Raw genomic sequence first — 22,057 nt, forward strand, 5'->3', positions numbered from 1 at the left:
AATGACTGGAGTGTTGGACCTCCCTGTCCCTAATTATTATGTACAGTTCATCAGATACAGTGATGGGAGCAGTAATGCTTCATCTTTTTCTCCTCACACTATGCATGGCCCTAATGTGCCTGGAAAGAATGTATTCCAACCGGTTTGGCTCAGTGGATAGAGGATCAGCCTGTGAACTGAAGGGTTCCAGGTTCAATTCCAGCCAAAGGCACATGCTTCTGAGCAGAGCACCACACTATGTTTCCATTAGGACAACTGAAGCAACCAGATCTGCCTGCTGGTGTCCAATCCACCCTCTCCCCAGGATTCCAAAACAGGTGCTAAACCACCCCAGCTTGAAATCCCCCAAAGTTCTCATGGCCTATTAAAAAAAGATCTTCTCTACAAATAGGCTTTTATAGCTCTGTCTCACTGCTCTCCCACTCACATCCTACATTCTAGTCGAGAGAGGGTATCTACTAATACAGACCAAGCAGGTAGCTCTGCTGGAGGTAACCACACAGCCAAACAGTCATCACAGGAAATGCACAATCACCTGCCTCTAAAAGGCCTCCCATTGTCTGGCAGCCCCGCCAAGTGGCTCACACTGTGCTTCCACAGTTGGATCCTGTGGCCTCACACAGGCACACCTCTCTCCTCCCAGCTCCCCTCCAGCAATGACCCTCCTTGTCCCTGGGAAGCACTCTGGCCTCGAGTGGGGAACTTTAAAATATTCTGGTGTCTGGGTTCCAACCCGGAGCTTCTAATGTAATGAGTGTGAGAGTGAGCCTGGACATAAAGGGTGTTGAAAAGCTGCCCCAGGCCATACTAATATGTAACCAAAGAGTGTACCACTGACCTAGACTTATCATTCATAAGAAAAACAGAAGGCACCTGATGGAAATCCTAAATCTATAGATCCGCATCATGCACACCCAACCCCACCTCTTCTTTTCCATGAGAGAGGAGAACAAGGGCAGGTGACTCATTCATTTACTCTTCTCTCTCATCTTCATTTCACCCTCCTCTCTCTCTACTGCAGCCCTCCCCTAAGTATTAAAACAATTTTTTTAACCTCTATCTATTGCTCTTCTATGATAGCCAACCTTCTTAAAAGAGCTTGTCAACAGAGTCTGTGTCTATTTTTTTCAAAATATTCACTCCTTAACCCAATTCCACCTAAACTTCCCTTACTCTGCTGAAGCATTTTGGCCAAGGTCACCAAGGACCTCCATATCGCCACCTGCAGCTACCTTGCCAGACCTGCCAGCTGTGTCAATACAGGAGTCCCCTCTCCACTTGGCTCTCTGAAGCCACAGTTTCCACATTTTGTCCCTCCTCTCCACCCCATTCTTAGTCACCTTTGCCAGATTGTCCTCCCCTACACAAACCTGAATGACGGAGCTCCCCAGAGTCCTGCCTGGGCCTTTGTTCCCCTTATTTTATGTCTCTTGCCTAATGATCTCATCTACACCCATAGTTTTCAGGCTTACAACCCCCAGATTAATGCCAGAGACCTGCATGTGCAACTGCCTATTTGAAGTACCATTTCACCATCACAAAGGCATCCTACACTGAGCATGTCCTGACTTCACTCTTCCTCCTCCGCATCACTTCTCCTTTGATTGTCCCAGCTCGTTCTAATTGCAATCACTTTCCCAATCCTGTTAATTCCATCACTTTAATGCCTCTCATATCTATGCCTTATTCTGCCTGCTTTAGGGCTAGATTCCTTCCTCACCATCACAAAATAAACCCTTATTCCAAAAACATCAAAGGATATTTAAATTATGTCCACGAGTTCTTCAGCATACCTTCCTCAAAAGGTGGGGTCTCATTCCTTTTCCCTCGAATGAGGGTAGTGGCATTGTCTCAGAAATAGAATGTGAAGTGTCGGTATTAGGTCAGGTCATAAAAGGCATTGCCATTGTCTTAGCTCAGGCTGCTATAGCAAAATACCACAGCCTGGGTGGCTTAAACAAAAAACACTTCTCATATTTCTAGAGGCTAGGACAGTGATGGCGAACCTATGACACGTGTGTCAGAGGTGACACGTGAACTCATTTTTTTGGTTGATTTTTCTTTGTTAAATGGCATTTAAATATATAAAATAAATATCAAAAATATAAGTCTTTGTTTTACTATGGTTGCAAATATCAAAAAATTTCTATATATGACACGGCACCAGAGTTAAGTTAGGGTTTTTCAAAATGCTGACACGCCGAGCTCAAAAGGTTCACCATCACTAGACTAGACCCACCCTCCAGAGCTAACAGAAGGACTCAGTGTGTGGGTGTGTGGGTGTAGGGGAGCAGGGAGAGGGAGGGGGGAGAGGGAGGTGGTCAAACTTTCCTCTACTCTCAATTTTTTGGGGGGTTGACCTAATTATCAAATTGTTGTGGGTGGCAGGTACGGCACCAATTCAGACTGGATCTTGGTTCAGCAACCTTGGTACTTGATCAGCAGCCTGTACTTGAGTTCTGGCTAGGACAGAATTCAGAGCCAAGGCTCCAACTGTAAGAGAACATTTATTTGGAAAATCACAGAGACAGAGTAAGTATTTCGTAGAAGGAATGTTGAGAAAATTAATTACAGAGGCAAAGGAGGGGCCTTTGGAGCTTGAGAGTGAGGAAGGTCATGGTAAGGAGCCTGGGGGAAGTGAGGGGAGGGAAAGGAGAGGACGTGCTCCCAGGAGGGAGAGCCAGCTGGGTCCTCTGCCTTAAGAGTTTTAAGGGCAGAGATCTTAGGGGAGGTCCCAGGTGAAGATCTTAATAGAATATCCATCAGCTCTCCAGGTGTGTCCTTCCAGGGTCTGGGTCTCCACTGATGATTGGGTGGCCTGAGGGCAGGGGTCATTATCTAATGCAGCTGGTCCTGAGGTCAGCCTTGGTGTCACTTGTCTGGTTTTGCTGCTTTTGTGGGCCTGGAGCTGAAACACAACAAAAGCCTAGATGGTTATCTCTGGGGAGGAAGGTCAGGGGGTCCAAACTGCATTACCAGCAATATGCTAAGGAGAAAAGGTCACCTTGGGGGGGAGGTCCCACCCTACAATTGTCCTTTGCTAGACACGCAGGGCTTTCCACCCTGGTGACCTTCTGTGCCTGGCCCATCGTCCTTGCTCTGCTCATGTTTATATAACTGCCTACCACAACATAGACATGAGACAGAGTTATATGTATGAGAACCCTGCATACATGAGGGTCAGAGACCCCACATGCAGTAGAGATTCAGAGGTTCAGAGACAGAAAGGGAACATGGGTGTATAGGACATCCAAGCTGGGGATGAGGTGAGGCACCCTGGGGGCTTTCATTGTCCACTCTGACCCAAGAACGATCGTCTGTCACATCTGAGTGCATAGGAGGCATTCAGTAAGCAATTTTGATGAAAGAGAGGATAAAATGATCAGGAAAAAAAGTATCTAAAACTGTTTGACTTCATTGCAGGATAATAAGAAGAGCAGATGCTTAATAAATAGAAGCTTGTCCTGCTGTATAGATAGGTCAAAAGAGGTTTGCTCTGCTAATTGCTTGCTAGGGGCAAGGACCCTAATTCAAGTTCTTGTAGACAGTTAAGGGAGGGAGAGAGAAGTTTCTCCTGAGCCTGTGGCTCAAGTTGCCCATATCTCAAAACAATCTGCATACCATAGAGGCACATATTGAGGTGGCTCGTTCTGAACCCCCACTACTCCTTTCCCTGGCAGGCCGGAATGATTTCCTATCTGATGGCCCTCTATGAGAAATCCTCCTTGTACTGTTTGGTAACATGCCAAAGAGCTATACCTACCTTTGTCATCATGTTACCAGATAGGGTCTGGGCCCTGTGTGGGTCTGCCTAGGGCCCATAGGTAGTGTGTGGGTTCTTAAGTTTGTGTAGGAAAAACTTCACAACATGTGTCCAGGTGATTTTGAGAGTATGTTTATTAAAGCTGAGGACAGTAAAACAAAGGAAGGGCTTAAAGCAGAAGAAGCAACAGGAGAGAGAAAAAGGGGGGCTTGGAAACAGGTTCAGGGGAAAGCCTCTGGAGTTGCTGCTGCCTGCTGCTCCACTGGTTGCAAGTCTCCTGGGGTCCCTTCGAATTTAGGAGAAATACAGCAAAGATATAAGCATGGGCATGCTCTAGCAAGAGCAAGCCATGGCTTGAGTTTTATCTCTCTTTGGCCTGCTGCAATCTAGGGGAGGTTTTAGGGGAGGGTCTTAAAATAGTCACTAACTTTTCAGGTGTGTCCTTCAATATGTTGATTCATCAAAATGTGCATATTAGTGGGATCAGGGATTATTTTCTGGTTAGTTTCATTTTTAAAGAGCGTCATCAAGAAAGTCATTGAAGAGGGACAGGGACTGAGGCTGCTCTGCCCTGGGCCAGTCTGGAATGTGTAAACCTTTTGCTCCTTAGTGTCCTCGGTTAGGGAAGATAAAACCTTGTGATTCATTAGCAGGCTATAAATTGCTCTAATTGTTTGGTCTCATATAATTATATTGTCTCAGTTTCCCTTATTCTACTTGTCAAGGAATTTCCCTAGCTTCTTACTCTCCTGCCCCATCACACTACCAGTTAGCAGTCCATCGTCCACTCTGACCCAAGAAAGATTGTCTGTCACATCTGTCTTCCAGAATGAGAACAGTACTGAGTGCATCAGAGTAAGCAATTTTGATGGAAGAGAGGATAAAATGAATAGAAAAACATTATCTAAAACTGACTTCAATAGCAAGCACTGACTGAATCATAGAGTACAATTCAGTCAGATATTCTCTGTCAACTCATCTGGATAAAACCAATCAATTTTGGAGACTAAGTCCATTTCTGGAGTCTGGAAGTCTTGGAAACAAACTGTTTTGCATTTCCCTCTGACCACAGCAGAACAGCCTGGGGTTGTGCTCCTTGACCCCTCCTCCCCCAAGTCCTCCCCTATACCATGACTTCCTCCCCTTCAGGTAAACCTGACACCTGGGTGACATTTGGAACTCTGAGATTTAAGGCTCCGTGTCCATTTCAGGGGTGTGCCTGTGAGAGGCAAGGATGGGAGGGCCTGAAAGAAGGCAGTCTGCATATTCGCTTTAACCACCGAGTTATTGGGACATTACAATGGGCACAGATCCTGACATTATGTAGCTGTATATGCAATTTACAGAGAAGGAAAAGTGAGTGGTATTTGCTATTATTCATCTAAATGATTCATTTTTATATATGTTAGGAAATACCAGCTTTAACAACTCTTACGGAAAAATCTGTGTCTCAGGATGCCTGGACATCCTCAAGAAGGTTGGATTGGTGGGTGCCTCACCAACGTGAAGGACCTGAGGGTTTTTATACTCAGCTCCTCACTCTGGCTGACAATGGTCCACATTGCTACATGGTGACTCAGCTGGCTCCAGCCTCTTCCCCTGCTCACCACCCACTCCCATCCCATCACCTGGGGCTGTCACCTGAGCTTCCTGCCATTCCTCCAGGTGCTGGGTAGCCTTAGTCTCCTCCTCCCCTAAGGTTTTGCATGGCTGGCTCCTCCCAGTTATTCATTACTCAGTCAACATCCCCTCTTCAGGGGCTTACCCCCTGCATCATATTTGCCAGGGAGCCTCTCCCTCTGTAAGTCAGGCTGGAGCAAGGGATCAGCCTCGTGTGTAGGATTACTGATAATAACAGGTAAGAAAGCGTCGTTAGCTCTCAGTGCTCCACACCAAAACTTTTGTCCACTGGCCACTGGCAGTGAGGGGTGCGGGGAATTCCTCCTTTTTGCTTTCAGCTCTTTCTCTGAAATGAGTGTTTTCAGAGTTTGTTCCACAAAGCAAACTGAAGGAGAAAAATCTAATATGTCTGGTTTAACTATGAAGTTAATGGTTTCTTTTATCCTCAAATATTTGCCTGATTGCCTTTCATTAGGAGAAACTGAAAGATGCTAATGGCTTGGAGAACAGACATTCATCTTGTTCTGAATCTCTAGCCCAGTGGTTCTCAACCTTCCTAGTTCCGAGACCCTTTAATACAGCTCCTCATGTTGTGGTGACCCCCAATTTCATTGTTACAAATTGAACATAATTAAAGCATAGTGATTAATCACAAAAACAATATGTAATTATGTATGTGTTTTCCAACGGTCTTAGGCGACCCCTTTGGGGTCACAACCCACAGGTTGAGAACCGCTGGTTAAACACTGGCAGCCTATAACTCTTACAATCTCACCTTGAGGCTGGGGGTGGCTTTTGTACACAATGGGAAAGGGGAAGAGGGGTGACTGAGTGTGCCTTCTTCAGTCAAGGGCAAATCTCTCTCTGGACAAGGTCATAGAGAAAGTTCTTAGCTGATTAGTCAAAGCAGCAGGGGAGGGTGCCCCTGTTGAAAGGAGGATTTAAGCTGGGTGCACCAAGGTCATCTTCTACACTGAGGCTGCTATAGGTTTCATTACATGAGTCTGTGCCTCATTACCGACTGTTTCAACCCTAATTGTAGGCCCCTCTTCTTCTTCCATTATGAATGCCTATTTCTTGATAAAATTTATAGCTAAAAAGAAAAAGAAGAAAAACATGAAATAATCAGCTATAACATCTCCCAGGCTGTTGCATTAGGAGCCAGCCTCTGGTATGCAGGCTACCTGGCTCCACAAGGGAAGGGGGAGAAAGCCCTGATGTAGCATTTGCTGATTCCTCTGGTGAAAACACACCTGCCTTGGCTGACCAGCTAGCCACATGTCAGCTCGCAGGAATCCACATGGCACACCACTGCCAATGCCTCGCCATGGCGCCATCTATGGATGCCATGAGCAGAGCTCCCACCACAGCACCTAACCAAAGAAAATAAAAACCAGTGCCTCCTCAACAAGTACCAGTAGATCTGTCTGTTTTCTAGAAGAAATAAGGAATAAAACACCAAAATCTGGGTAAGAGTGAACGTTAATGAAATATAATCTAGAATCACTGTGAACAAAGCAGTCGATTCCATGGGGAGACTATTTCATGGCTAGTCCTATTTCTCAGCATGCTGCTGAGCAGAGGCAGGTGGTTTACTGATGACAGGGACCTTGTCTTCTAATGTTTCTTTGCTCTCCAGTATAGTAAGCAAGTGCTCTATTCACAGGGACGCTCAATGATCCCAGCAGTGCCCCCAATGAGGAGTTAACCAGGTGAAGAGCCACAGCTTTACAAAAGCATTAGGTCAAAGCCAGAGGTGAACCTGACCCAGATAAGCACCAGGACGAATCCCATGCATTTGACAGGTGCAAACAACCTTCATCTAGACTGAGCTGGAAGCCAAATGCCCGTGGAGCCTCACCTTGCCCAGCTCTGGCCTCAGCCACAAACTTGGATCTGTCCCGGGTAAACTGGAAATTTCAAGGCTAGGCCAGGTATGACGCTATGCAGAAAGAGAGAGATGAGACCTGTATGCCCCACCTCATCCACACCGACAAAGCTAACAACACCCCATCCCAACCAAAGGGGCAGAAAAAAAACCAAAACCACCACATCTAAATGAAAGGGTCAGCTAGCGGCCCTAGAGACCAGAGGCCACAGCCCTGCTAGGGAATGGCTCTGTGCTAGCTCCTCCTTGTCATGGAAACAAGGAAAGAATATGTAGAAGTAGATGTTCTGCACCAATATGTCACATGTAGATAAAAACAATGAATCTGTTAGCTTGTGGATTTATTGCATAAACATTTATTGAACCCTTACTTTGTCCCAGTAAATGTGTAAAATGTTGAGGATAGAAAAGTAAAAAGCACAGTCTGGGTCTAGTCAGTGGTTGAGGGTCTATTCCCAGTCAGGGCACATGCCCAGGTGCGGGGTTGATCCCCATTAGAGGCCATGCAGGAGGCAGCCTATCAGTGATGTTTCTCTCTCATAAATGTTTCTATCTCTCTCCTTTCCTCTCTCTCTAAAAAGCAATAAAAACATTTTTTAAAAAGCACAGCCTGGTTCTCCTGCATGCCTGAACTCCTCTCCCTGGCACGCAGGCAGGCTCAGTCCCTGCTTGACTGGGGGCTAGGACACTTGCTGGGTACCCGTGGGCATGCCAGTGTCCACACCTTGCAGAGCACGGAGCTAAGAGTCAGCAGAGGGTGGAGCCTAGAGGTGAAGCTGAGATTCAGCTGGACAGACAGGCCTCATGGAGTTCAACAGGAACCCAGGCAGGAAACAGGTACCAGGCAGGAGGCAAAGGACTAGAGCTACAGCGGCCAAGGTGTCAAGTGGGTTGGGTGTGGGGTGGATGACGGCACCTGCAAGATTCCTGAAGTGGTAGAAGAGGAGCCTGCAGCCTCTCCTAGCTGGGAGGGGAGTTATTAAAACAGCCATCATTTGTTCAGGATTTCTCAAGGCCTCCACATGCAATATTTCTGCAAATCTAAAATATAGTCTGTAGTAGCATCATTGGGTGTACCACTAAGAAGTAAATGAACCTTATCATGTTATGACACACCACCATTTTAAATGATTCCAACCTCAGAAATGTGAAAATAATGTGTACCATAGAAATGATGAAATCTGGTAGTTGGGCATAGATATTGGATAAAATAGATGAGAGGAAAATGGACACTGACAGTGACTTCTCAGAACAGATTGAACAATGGCACCCTGTTTAGGATACACTTTAGTAACGGGAATCCTACAAAACCATGGAGGCAGGCAGGTTCAGCAAAAAGAAGGAATGATTTAGTGGCCTCTGGCTGAACTATCTCCAAGTTAAGACAAAAGAATCTGTCAGGAGTCTCAATAAGCTAGTAGCCAGAGACCTTTATAAACTTGGTCAGTGTGCTCCATTCTTCTAGGCAGATTTCTCTCAAATCATATCCATCTACAGCAGTGATGGCGAACCTATGACACGCGTGTCAGAGGTGACACGCAAACTCATTTTTTTGGTTGATTTTTCTTTGTTAAATGGCATTTAAATATATAAAATAAATATCAAAAGTATAAGTCGTTGTTTTACTATGGTTGCAAATATCAAAAAATTTCTATATGTGACATGGCACCAGAGTTAAGTTAGGGTTTTTCAAAATGCTGACACGCCGAGCTCAAAAGGTTCACCATCACTGATCTATAGGGGGGAAACTTCCTTATGAGCACTCAGACATAGCTGAGCAGTGCTTTAGCTACATGAAGGCTTATGATCTCTGGTCCCTTTCTCTTTTTCTATGAATTTGTGTGCAGATAAATTCATAGAAATTATACACACACACACACACACACACACACACACACACAGTAGTCTCCCCTTATCTGTGTGGTGTATTTCTAAGACTCCCAGTTTAAGCCTGAAACCACATATAGTACTTTTTTTCTGTACATGCATACCCTAATAAAGTTTACAGCTTCTCTTTGGCACATCTGAAAAGCCAGCATCACTACTCTTGCTCTTTGGGGACATTATTAAGTAAAATAAGGGCAACTTGAACACCAGCACTGCGATACCTCAACAGTTGATCTGATAACCAAGATGGTTACTAAGATGAAGATAGTGGATGAAGGGATGATTCACATCCTATGTGGGATGGAGTGGGATGGTTTAAGATGTCATTAAGCTACTCAGAATGGTGCAAGATTTAAAACATAAATTGCTTATTTCTGGAATTTTCCATTTAATATTTTCAAACTACAGTTGACCACAGGTAACTGAAACTGTGGATAAGGGGGCATTAATCATATATATATACTGATAAAAATGAGTGATGATATTGCTCAACACCCATAATAAACCTGGGTGTGGTGGATAATGACCACAGGCGGGAGGCAGGCAGCAAAATGTTAGGTCTTGTTAAAGGGGAACGTGTGGGCAGAGCTGTAATGCAAGTTGAAAACAAAAAGACCAAGTGAGACCACTTTGATGATGAGCCTTGAGGACACGAGCTAAAGGATCATGAGGAAGGGAAGGAAGGGAGCCAGGCAGTGCAGAATACAAGAAGTCTATCACAGAGAGGCGACGGGCTGGAAAGAGCCCCTTGTCTGCAGCCCTGTCTGCTTTCCCTGGTCCCAACGACACGCACACGGATGAGCACTGGCAGGTCTGCTCCCTGAGGGTGGAGCAAGGGAAGGAGGGAGACAAGGAGCTGCCAGGCAGGCTCCAGGCCCCTGGAGGACAGGCCCTGCCCCATGTTTCTCTGTGTCCCCCACACCCAGTGTGTCCTGCACCCAGCAGAGGCTCGAGGAGTATTTCTGGTTTTTCAGTGGAGGGCATTTCTTCATTACAAGGGCCTGCAGCGGCCTCACCTTCCCCAAGTACAAGGAACACAACTATGCTCCATTTAACCTCAGGATCAGAGCTAGGAGGCCCCTGGCTGCTCTAGCTCACACCCCTCGTTGTCAGAGGAAGAAACTGAGGTGACTGGATCTTGGGTGGACTCAGGACTCTGGCTCCTGGGTGCTGCTCTACGCCACATGTTCCCCATCATTCCCTGATCACTGCACACCCGCTCAAGGAGAGTCCACACAACGGCTGGGCATGGTGACGAGGGCATCCTCGCACATAACCCTGAGCATGCAGAACAGCAGGCCGCACACACGGCTGCTGCTGGAGCAGGCTCATGCAGACAGTGGTTTGCCATCGAAGATGTGCATTCCGATGGAAGTATCCGGAAGGAATCACAGAGAGCAGAGGAGACTCCATTTGTCAGGAAAAATGAAGAGGGGGGTGTTGTGTCCTGAGTGGTTTCTCGCTCCCACGTCACCATTCTCCTCATTGTGTGCCACCTCCCTGGAGAGATCCTCTCCACGGGCCTGCGTCTGCTTCTCAGCAGCTCTCCTCGGGGTCACTGGCCACCAGAAACGGGTACACAAATACACAAATGGCAGTTGCTATAATGAAAGCTGGTGGTTGGCTCTGAGCTGGGGGTAAATGGTTTGAGGAATTATTTATGTGGCCCAAGAACTGCAGAGATTAAACAAGCACTTAAATAGAATGTGTGTCAATGTCTGCGTGTCACCTCGTGAGTGGTAAGCCCTAGCATGTCAGACTCACACACACGCACACACACACACACACCACCTGCCGTATCCACAGGGCTTTCCAGAGAGTGGGCAGTCACCAGTGTTTGCTGAACAGCGACTTAATTCATTTAGTGGAGGATTAAACAGTTGGGTGGATGGGTCAGGAAGAGATGCATCTGCTTTGGGAACTAGAGCTACAATTCGAAAAGTGGAGGCAGAGCTTCACTGCAAGGGCTTGAGGGGTGATGGCTGAAAACACCTGGGGGTCCAGTGCTGACGGAAGGTTCCTTTCAAGGAATAAACGACAATGCCTGCGAACAATGCGCCAGCCCTCTTCATCTGTGAATCACTGATTACACCCAGGAACTAAACATTAGGTGATTTAGAAAATAACAAAGAAAACACCTGTGTACTTGTTATTAAACGCTCTGAAGTGTGTGTGTATGCACATATATACACATACATACACACACATAATACACAGCATGTACTATATATACATTGTGTGTTATATATACCATATACTATGTATACCATACACACATATATACTTTCTATATGCCATATACATATATATAATTTCATTGGATATCATGATAGTGTGTGCACTTGCTATTTCCAGACTATTTCCAGTATCCTCTTTTAAGAGATTTAAAATCAGGATACCGAAAATTAGTTTCCTGATTTATAACCACTTGAATTCTGGAAGAACTTCTCAAGTATATGAATTTTAAAAAAACAAACTCTGGAAATCTCAGTATCTGATAGTTCCCTCATGTCAGCTTAACTCTAATTGTCTACAGCAAGTCCAATTAGGGGCCAATCTGATTTCCCCCCCATTTCATGTGATGAAGTAAGCTTTGGCAGGAGGATCTGCCAACACAAACCAGGGTGAAGAAGTGAGGGCAGGACTGGGAAAAGGGTGGTGAGCTGAGCACCAAAGGGTGTAGCCAGCAGTCCTGGACCTGAACTCCCTGAGTGCCTCGCCTTTCCCTCCTCTTCACTGACCTGATGGGTCTTTCGTCTGCTTCCCTGTATTCCTCTCATAGCATCACAGTCTTCTTTTAAGAATAAACCATCTTGAATAGAGTGTAGAGTTTCTATAACTGATATTTATAATAATGAAATCAGGTATAGTCCAAAAAATAATAACTTGAAATCTACTTTCAAAGCAGATTCTCTTTTATCTCTATCTTTTCTCTATTGCTTGCTCTCTCTCTCTCACTCTCTCTCTTTCCTTCTCTCCCTCCCTCTCTCATGTCCTTCTCTAAAACGCACACATACACACACCCACACATTCACACACACACACACACACACACCCGCGCACACATGCATGCACACACATGCACCCTTCTCCCATGCGCGCTTCTCTGCTTAGCCCGCCTCCCAGGAACACAGCTCTTCTCGTGGCGCCTGGCAGGAGTCCTTTGCCTCCAGGGTCCTGCAGCCCCTGACTCAGGTGTCAGGACGCAGAATGACGGCAAAGGCGTGTACTCTCAGGAACACGGGCAGCTGCAGCCACGGGCATGTGGTACCAGGGCACAGATGCCAGCAGAGCTGGCTCCACGTGAAGCACGCCCTGCCAAAGCCTTCTCTCTGCATCTCAAGGTCACAATAATAGATTATGAAAGAGTGGAAAAGCACTGCACAGAAAGTGGGCCACAGGGACTTTCCTCTGGGTGAGGAGGGAGAACAGTGCATGGACCATTTGAACTCTGAGAGGCAAGGGACCTTGGAGTGTGGGATCCTCCCACGGGCCAGCGTCTGCAACTTCTTCCCTCCTGGGCTTTGAGAAAACATGATCCGGAGGCGACATGAAAGATGGGACAACTGGAAAATTCTTTCCAACGTGTTTTTATGGAGAAAAAAATCTATGACAACACTCATGTGTTTCAAAAGAACCAAATACTTTTCTATCATGCTTCATGGTGGCTACTTTTTTTATCCCTTGCAAATTAAGGTGGGACAAATGTTCTCATAAAACAAACATTTCCTTGTCTTCAAAACCACTGACAAATAGTCCAGGCTAATGAATCCTTGCCGCTCCTCAAAAACATGGTCAGCCTGTAATTCTGGAGCAGCAAAGAGAAGCAATGCCTCAAGAGTCCTGACAAAACCAAGGCCCCGAAGGCTTAAAGTTGTGACACCCTAAATGATGCCATTGGGCTCCAAGGGACTGGGACAGCTGTAACTCAAAGAAAGATTCTGTGTATGATGCTGCAGTAACTATACTTCAAGTTTTTTTTTCTTTATTGATTAAGGCCTTACATATGTGTCCTTAACCCCCCATTTCCGCCCCCCCAATCATGCCCTCACCCCCCTGGTGTCTGTGTCCATTGGATAGGCTTATATGCATGCATATAAGTCCTTTGGTTGATCTCTCCCCCTTATTTCTTTTTAGCCTTTACTGCATTTCTAATTCTTCAGTTTTTATTAGTTTAAAGGGCAATCTCTCTCTTTTTTTTTTTTTTCACCCAAATGATTTTACTTAGAAGTGGGATCATTGGGTCAAATGGGAGTTCCATTTTTAGTTTTTTAAGGAAACTCCATACTATACTTCAAGTTTTTATTCAAAAATAAATAACTCAAGAACAAAAATAAAATTCCTCTATAAAACGAACATTTAAAAAAAAATCCAAGCCAGCCCTGGCTGGTTTGTCTTAGTGGTTAGAGCATCAGCCTGTGGACAGAAGGGTCATAGGTTTGATTCCCTATCAAGAGCACATACCTGGGTTGCAGGTTCAATCCCCACCCCCAGTTGAGATGAGAGTGGAAGGCAACCAATAGCTGTGTCTCTCTCACATCCATGTTTCTCTCGCGTGCTCTCCCTTCCTCTCTCTCTCCCCTCCCTACCTTCCACTTTCTCTTAAAAAATCAATGGAAAAAATATCCTTGGGTGAGGATAATAAAATTAAATTAAATTTAAAAATCCAAGTCACACTCACTGGCTTGAAAACGTTGTAAGATCTTAACTTTTTCCAAGTGGTTTAGAGTGAAATCAGACCCAGGAAAATTCTCTGAGGGGACTCTGGCACTTGGATTTTATTTCTGACACAATTGTTACCACAGTTCAGCAAGAGGGTCACCACATTCCAGGATCATATCCTGGATGTAAAATGTCCAGGAGATAACCAGAATGAGAGTGGGAGACTCCAGAAGCTTTTCTAGCCACCTATAAATTGGTCAGAGCAGCTCTGCCTTCCGCCCACCCCAAATGCTTCTCCTAACTGTGTCCTCCTGGCATCTCCTAGTGGCTGCCAGCATTGGAAACCAGTCTTACCAGTTCCTGAGCCACCAGCCACCTTTCTCAGAGTGTCTTAAGCATCAGCCCCTTTCCCCAGAGCCGCCCGCAGGGAATTGCAAGGGTGTGTGCGGGAGGGCAACTCTGCAGGCCTGGTCAGAGGTACACCTCACCCACAGGAGAAGCCACTGAGTGGTCAGGGCTCCGTGAGCACCCTGCACTCCCACAGGCTCTCGGCTGGGAGAACCCAGGCCCTAAATCTCAACTGGAGTTTTCAGTTCAGGTTTTGCCTCCTGGTTATTTATCTTCCCTCAGCTTCAGGCAGGTCAACCTACAGTGCTGCTGTTCCCAACTCTTTTCGAAAGGGAAAATTACGATGACTTCCCGGTGATTCACCCTGGATGCTCCCAGCCAGCAGGCCAAGCACACAAGGCTGCATGGTGCCTGCTTCCACAGCTCACTGGAATCAGTGAGCCATGAGGATGTGGGGAATACCAGGACCAGAATCTGCTGGTATGCTAACTCCTGTGTGTGTGCTGCGGGGGATGGAGGGGGAGTGGTACAAAACCCAGCTGTCAAGGAATCCAGCATTCCTGGCTCTGCCTGGAATCTCAACAAAGGAAGAGAGAAGGGGAGTCCAGACATCCAAAAACAGCTTCCATGAGATAAAATAAAGAATGCCCAATTTTTTTCCTTTTTTTAATCCGCACCCAAGGATATGCTCATTAAATTTAGAGAGAGGGGAAGGAAGAAAGAGAAACATTGATGTGGGAGAGAACATTGATTGATTGCCTTCCATGGTGCCCTGACTGGGGATCAAACCCTGCAACCTAGGTATGTGCCTCGACTGGGAATTGAACTGACAGCCATTTGGTGCATGGGACAATTCTCCAACCAACTGAGGCACACTGGCCAGGACAGTTTTTTTAAATTTTAAACATATTTTTTCTTAATTACAAAATAACTGAACTATGTAGAAAAGAACAGAAATAATATAGCCAAGGCCCAGGCACACACCAAATAGTTTTAACATTTTGTCATATTTGCTTTAAGTCTTTTTCCTTAAAAATTTATATTTACATTTACATTTACATTTATACTTGTGGCCCAGTGCACGGATTCGTGCACATTGAAAAGAAATTAATTAGAAGAAATATTTTAATATTGCTATTCATCCTTTCTCTATAATAGAAATGTCAACAAAAACAACCAAATTCATGATCGACAATGACAGATCGAAACACACGTGTGCGACTGGCATCAGCGAGAGCTTTATATGTATCGTGCATGTGCGAATCAATGTTTATTTTTAAATTGCCAGTGCACATCATATGTACCGGCTGGTCGGTTGGTCAGACAGTCAAACGGACAAATGGACAGTTGGCCACTTAGCCTTTTACATATATAGATTCATATTCATATTCATATTCATATTCATAGTCATAGTCATTCCATTGCACTTAGTCCGATGCCTGCTGCTTATTAGAGCAAAGATACTTATGGGCTGACTGAGTGGATGCAGGCTCCCTTCCATAAACTGAATAATATTCTTGACATACTGTCCGCAGGATATGTACATTTCCTGCAATGGAGACGGACTCGTGTGTACCTGGACCCTTTCCCCTCATGGACCAGCCGGCCAACCTCCTGCAGCCCCTTCTCCCACCTGGCCCCATTCCAGATCGGCCCCTTTCACACCAATTTGGAGTGGGGCTGACCAGCCAACCTCCCACGGCCCCTCCCCCAGCTGCTGGCCCCCAATTCCCCCCACACACACCCCAAGTGGGGGCATGGCCTGACGGCCAATCTCCCTTGGCCCCTCCCCGCAGCCAGCCCAGCCCTGATGGCCCTGGAGTGGGCCGGCCCCAGCTCAGTCCCCACAGGACAGTGCTGTTTATTTTTCCTAGTCCCTTGTGCATGGTTGGTAATCTAGATCAGGCTCAGCTGTTGCAACTGACACTGTCACATGAATTCCCTGCTCCATCTCACACCCGGCCTCCAAGGCTGGCTGGCCACTTTGCGAATGCAGCCACTTCCAAATCCTTGAGCCGCAGCCTCTGCCTCCCTCCCTTCCTGAGCCCCACCCTCCCCTTCATGTCCCCTGTTTCAGGCTGTTCACAGGCATAATTTGGCTCTAATTCCACATCCTAAGCATTTCTATGAATATAGGCTTTGTGGACTGTTTGTTCATGTGACATTAATCCCAGAGGGGAATCAAAGCAGCGTAGAGGCCATTGCCCTTGTTTGCTTGGATTGTCTGCTGTAAATGCTCACGGCAGCCTGGGAGTTGAGAACCTTCTTGAATGAGCCTGGGACGGGGAGTAAGTGGGCAGAGAGGAGTCCAATCATCTCCCTGAGATGCAATGGCCGTCAGAGGAGGAGAAAGGCCTATTGCGATGTCAGATTCCACACCTCAGCCACGCAGAGCATCAGGATCCTGCACAAAGCCTGGTCCCCAGAGCTGGGCCGGAGAAGGTACACTCTGCTATGCACAGCGAGGGCCATGAAGCTCCTTCTGCTACTTTCCTAAAGCACCGGGTCACTAATTCCCCCAGTTGGTGTCCAAACGCTCGAGGGTTCTCTTTGTAGCCCTGTAGCTGAACAAGCCTACGTTACTGAAAATGAAAATAAGAACAAACAGCACTTCTCCTTTCAGGGGTGAGTATGCAGGGGCATCCCAGAGCCCAGGGCTTAACAAACACCATGCATGTTGCATTTCCAAGGAGGTCCCAAAGCTGGGGGTGAGTGGATGGCAATATTTCAGGAGGGGAACACCCATGGGCCGGCAGTCAGACCCCTTCCCCTCCTCGCCCCAGCCCCAGAAATGTGTTCCTTCTTAGGCTTGAGAAACACAAGTCGTACACTTGTGCTTGTGGAGCAGTGTCTCCCAGCCACCACGCAGGCCACAGGGCTGTGCCTGGCTGCTCCCTTGACTTTCCCGGGAAGGAAATGGACTCTGAGGAGGTAACACTGTGACGGGAACTGAAACTGGACCACTTCTCTCTCACACCCTGTTCACTTACAAGCACACACACTCATACACATGCCGCACACACCCTCCAGAGCGTGATTCACCAGCTCGAGGTGGTTGGACGAGGTCCCGCTTCCCCCTGTGAACGCCGTTTGGCACACAAGCTGCCCTCTGCAGTGTGGCTGGCCGGTGGGCAGGGTGGTGCTTGCGCGAACCTGCTTTTAATCAAATCCAGGCTTGCCCTCCGAAGAGCAGACAGCCACGGGGAACAGGAGTCTCGGGGCAACACTCGTTTTGTCTCCTCTGGGCCACTGGCAGATGGAGGCCCCAGCAGGTGAGAGAGCGGCTTCTGGAAGCACAGAAACTGCGGCAGTGGACTAGGCAGCAGCACAGGCCCTCCACATCCCCAGCAGAGGGCCGGGAGGTCTGGGAGACAGCTTAGCATTCTCAGGAAGAACTATTCCAGAAGTCGGACAGTTTCCCCAGGGCAGCAGGGCAACCATGGGGAGCAGGGCTGTGAACTCTGCTTCTGATTGCCAAGAGGACTGACCCTGGGTCTCTGGCGGCCCAGCATAGGGAGCAGAGAGAGAAAGGGCTGGAGGCAAGAAAGCAGTTCTTATTGGACTTCAAGACAGACAGCAGCCTTACAGAGATGTCCTTGAGAAGCCCACTTACCATAAAAGGGAGGTAGGGGATGAAGGGGAGGGAGGGGAGGAAAAAAGGAAACCTTCATTAATAACTAAGCTATCCAAGAAGGATCATATCAAGATGTCTTTTTTTAAGAAACAGTAATAAGGATACCAACCAGATTGCCTTCTCGTCAAGCCCTACTCATCCCCAAATTAAATCCCTTGCCTTCTCTTTGCCAATTCTTAAAATCTTTACTTTTTTTGCTCAGACATCAGTAACTCTTACAAGGTATATTCTGAATCTTTTCTTAGTCCTTAAACCATGCCTGGGGGTGAGTGTTTGGGAGTCAGCTCTGTCCCCACTGAGCAACTGATTGTCACCAACTTGGGCTGAGACCTGTTTCTCTAAGCCTGTGGAGGGGAAAGATGCCTGGTATGTGACGGTCATCAAGTTCCCAGCCTGTGGCCTAAGGGGCTCTGGGGGTCCTGAAGCAACTGTAAGGAGTCCTGGAAGCCAAATTCCCACCAAATATCTTCTAAAGCAATCCATCCGATATGGTATCCATTAGCCACATGTGGCTATTGAGCACTTGACATGAGGCCATTGTGATATGCTGGAGTATAAAATATACAACAAATTTTGAAGATTTTGTATGAAAAAAAGAATGTAAACTATCTTATTAATACGTTTTTAGTATCAATCATATGTGAACTGATAATACTCTGGTACTATTGTGTTAAATGTGATATATTATTAAAATTATTCCCACTTGTTCTTTTTTTTAGTGCGGTAAAGTGCACATAACATAAAATTTACCATTGTGTTAATGTGATATATTATTAAAATTATTCCCACTTGTTCTTTTTTTAGTGCGGTAAAGTGCACATAACATAAAATTTACCATCTTCACCATTTCTTAGTGTTCAGTTCAGTAGTGTTCATTACATTCACATTTTTGTGCAACAGTCACCACCATGCATCTCCAGAACTTTTTTGTCTTCCCAAGTTGAAATTCTGTACCTATTAAATACTAACCCCATCTCCACCCCACTCCAGTCCCGGGCAACCACCATTCTAGTTTCTCTCTATGAATTTGACTACTCAAGTTACTCCTATAAGTGAAGTCTTGCAATATTTGTCCTTTTGTGGCTAGCTGATTTTATTTAGCATAATGTCCTCTAGGTTCATCCATATGTCAGAATTTCCTTCCTTTCTAAGGTTGAGTCATATTCCCTTGTATGTATATACCATATTTTGTTTATCCATTTACCTGTTGTTGAACAGTTGGGTTGCGTCCAACTTTTGACTATTGTGTATGATGCTGCTATGAATATGAGTATACAAATATATCTTCAAGACCCTGCCTCTAAATTTCCAGAAGTGGAATTTCTGGGTCATATGGTGGTTCTATTTTTAATTTTTCAAAGAACTGCCATACTATTTTCCACAGCAGCTGCACTGTTTTACAACGCCCAAGGATTCCGATTTTTCCACATCCTTGCCAACACTTGTTAGTTTCTGGGGTTTTTGTTTCTTGATAGTTGCCATCCTAATGGTTGTGAGGTAGTATTTCACTGAGGTTTTAATTTGCATGTTTCATAATGATTAGTGATGTTAAGCATCTCTTCATTGGCCATTATATCTTCTATGAAGAATCATGTTTTCTTTGTTTTTTTAATGTGGCTACTAGAAAATTTAGCTACATATAAGGTTCACATTTCATTTCTACCGGGTAGCTCTAGTCTAGAATGAATAAAGGCACAACTATCACACAGGAATGTTTTGACAGGGAAAGGAACCCTGATATTTGAAATGAAGAGAACCTTGTTCTAATTAATGATCTCTAAGTTTCTTTCCAGTGGTCATGTTTTATGATCTCTTTCTCTCTCTGCCCTAAGTACTTAAACTAGAGCTTTTATGTCAAAGAAGAGGATACCAGGAGCCATTCTCCCTTACAGTGAGGTGTCCCCTACAGACAACCTGGAAGATCCAGAGAGTGGGGGGCCCTCTTGTCTCTGCAGAGTGCCAGCTCCCATGATTGGTGTGTTGGGGGAAGGGGTATCCAGAGCTCACTGATGCCCTGAACTGAGTATAGGAAGCATCCATGTCAGAAAATTCTGCTGGTAAAATTTTGCACCATCTGAGGGAAGAATGCCTAGGGTTGGGGATAGAAAATGCCGTCTCTGTGGAAACATCAACACTACTGATAGCTTCCTATAACAGACACTGATCCTGTTCCAAGGGAGGGACTTGTGCCACCAGAATCTGGTCCTTTGGTCTTAGGGGTGGAGACTATAAGTTTGTCCCACTGGGATACATGCATTCCTTGATTCTACAGCTATCCCACCCACAGAGGCTGCTACCAATAGATCCCTGGGAGTCATAAATAGTATTTAGTAGCAGGCAGTCATCTCTTCCCACCATTGAACAGTGATAAGAAAAGGGTGGTCTCCGAAATACTGCTACTTTTCATAAATGTCCCTATGTTCCCTGAGGGCACAGTATTATTAGTCCAGATTCTCTTCCCTTTATCTTACTAAAAATCTCACAAAGGCATGGCCCACCCACCAGGAAGGGGTTGAGCCCACAAATGCTGTGGCCTATGGCTTAATTTAAAAGGGGAAAAAAAGAAGAAATGTTGTGAAAAAAAGCAAGAACTATGATGGGGTCTATTATTTCTTCTTTCTAAGTAAAAGGAATAGGTTAAAGCATGTCTACCTTAAACAATAGTTATTAATATGGTTTTAATAGAAAATAATGGCAATATTTTAATGCCAGATAACAAGATGGAAACCAGGGGAGAATTAAGAATTAAGTTAAAATATTAGGACCTGGTTACCTATTATGAAAAGATACTGTAAAGAATAATACTAGAGAAAATATGTTAATGTGCTGGAGCAAATGCTGTGTGAACACAAGGCTTTATAATTTATGCATTAAATGCAACTTATATAAATTATCTTTGCTTATCTAGATTTTTAGGAATACAGAGAGATTTGATAACTTGGTAATAATGGCAGCAAAGACCTAGACATTTCCTTTTATACCCAAAGTTCCTAATATCCCTGTAGTATAGTCCTCTAATCTCTATTATGTCAGTTTCCTTATCTGAAAAATTAAATTAAAAGTTGAGAATCATAAAAATGATGATTATGAAAGAACATATAGTTCATTATGCAAGACTTCCTAAGTGGGAGACTAAGAAAACAGTGATTTTCATAGAAAGAAATGAAAACCTATACTGGCCTGTGAAAGACAAAAGACAGGCTCTCCCACCCAATCCGCTAATGGAGATCATTTTCTAGGAGGCTTACAGGGAAGCTGTGGTGTAATATGCATCGTAAAGTTCATATTTAACGTACAGAACACTTTCTCTAAAATAAGTGGCATGAGGGTACGAGGGAGTTCACCAAAGAAAACAGAAAATAATACTGGAACCTCTGCTATTATGTGAAGAAAGTTTCCTGTAAGTAGCAGCCTAATTCCTGGAGAGGAAAAAGGTGTGTATGTATGTATGTTTTTAGCTTCATACTCATAAAACTCTAAGGTACTGTGTGCTTCTCTCCGTCTTTCCTCCTTTCCTTCCTTCCAAAAAAGGGGAAAGCATGGATGCAAGCAGCGCCTTCTCAGAAATCTGTAGGCTTCTGCCTCCAGTTCTGCCCGAGTTACTGAATGAACCAGGGGGCGAGGGCTGCAGAAGCCATTCTCCTAGCATCGGAGGCACCTCCGGCCTGAAGCAGGTGTGGTGGCGACGCAGGCGGTTTCTTTTGCAGGGTCAAGTTGGCACATTTCTAGCCTAGGGCTCTGCATAAATGTTTAGATTTTGTTTTCAGCCCCACGGTGTTCAACTTGTCAGTGTGAAAGGAGGCCCCTGCATGCTACATCCTTTGTCTCCTCTCATGGCCTGGTGCAGAGTCAAGAGGTGAGAGAGGAGAAGGGAGGATGGGAGGGGTCAGGAGAGGACCGGAGGAGCGAGGATATTTTGCAGCGGTTTCAGCAATCCCCAAGAACTACTCTCCAGGCTCATCAAATTCCTCCCCTTCTCTCTTCTCTGGGCTTGCCCTGCGCCAGCAGTGGGAATCATGCTTGTTTACACAGCTCATTATGCTGGCTTTGCAGTTGCTATAGCAACCACCAGGGGTCAGTTTATAGAAGGAGAGGAAGTTCACTTTGGGGGAGTTAGCTTTCCAGCTTCTGTGCAAAGCACAGCTGAAAACAAAAGACCCAGACACTAAGGAGGAAACACATTGAAAAGTTTCCTATGAGCAGAAGCATCGTTCAGAGCATAAAACTTCACTCAGCAACGCCACATTTTTTACTT

Source organism: Myotis davidii, unplaced genomic scaffold (assembly GCF_000327345.1).
Source record: "Myotis davidii unplaced genomic scaffold, ASM32734v1 scaffold80, whole genome shotgun sequence".
Taxonomy (NCBI): Eukaryota; Metazoa; Chordata; class Mammalia; order Chiroptera; family Vespertilionidae; genus Myotis; species Myotis davidii.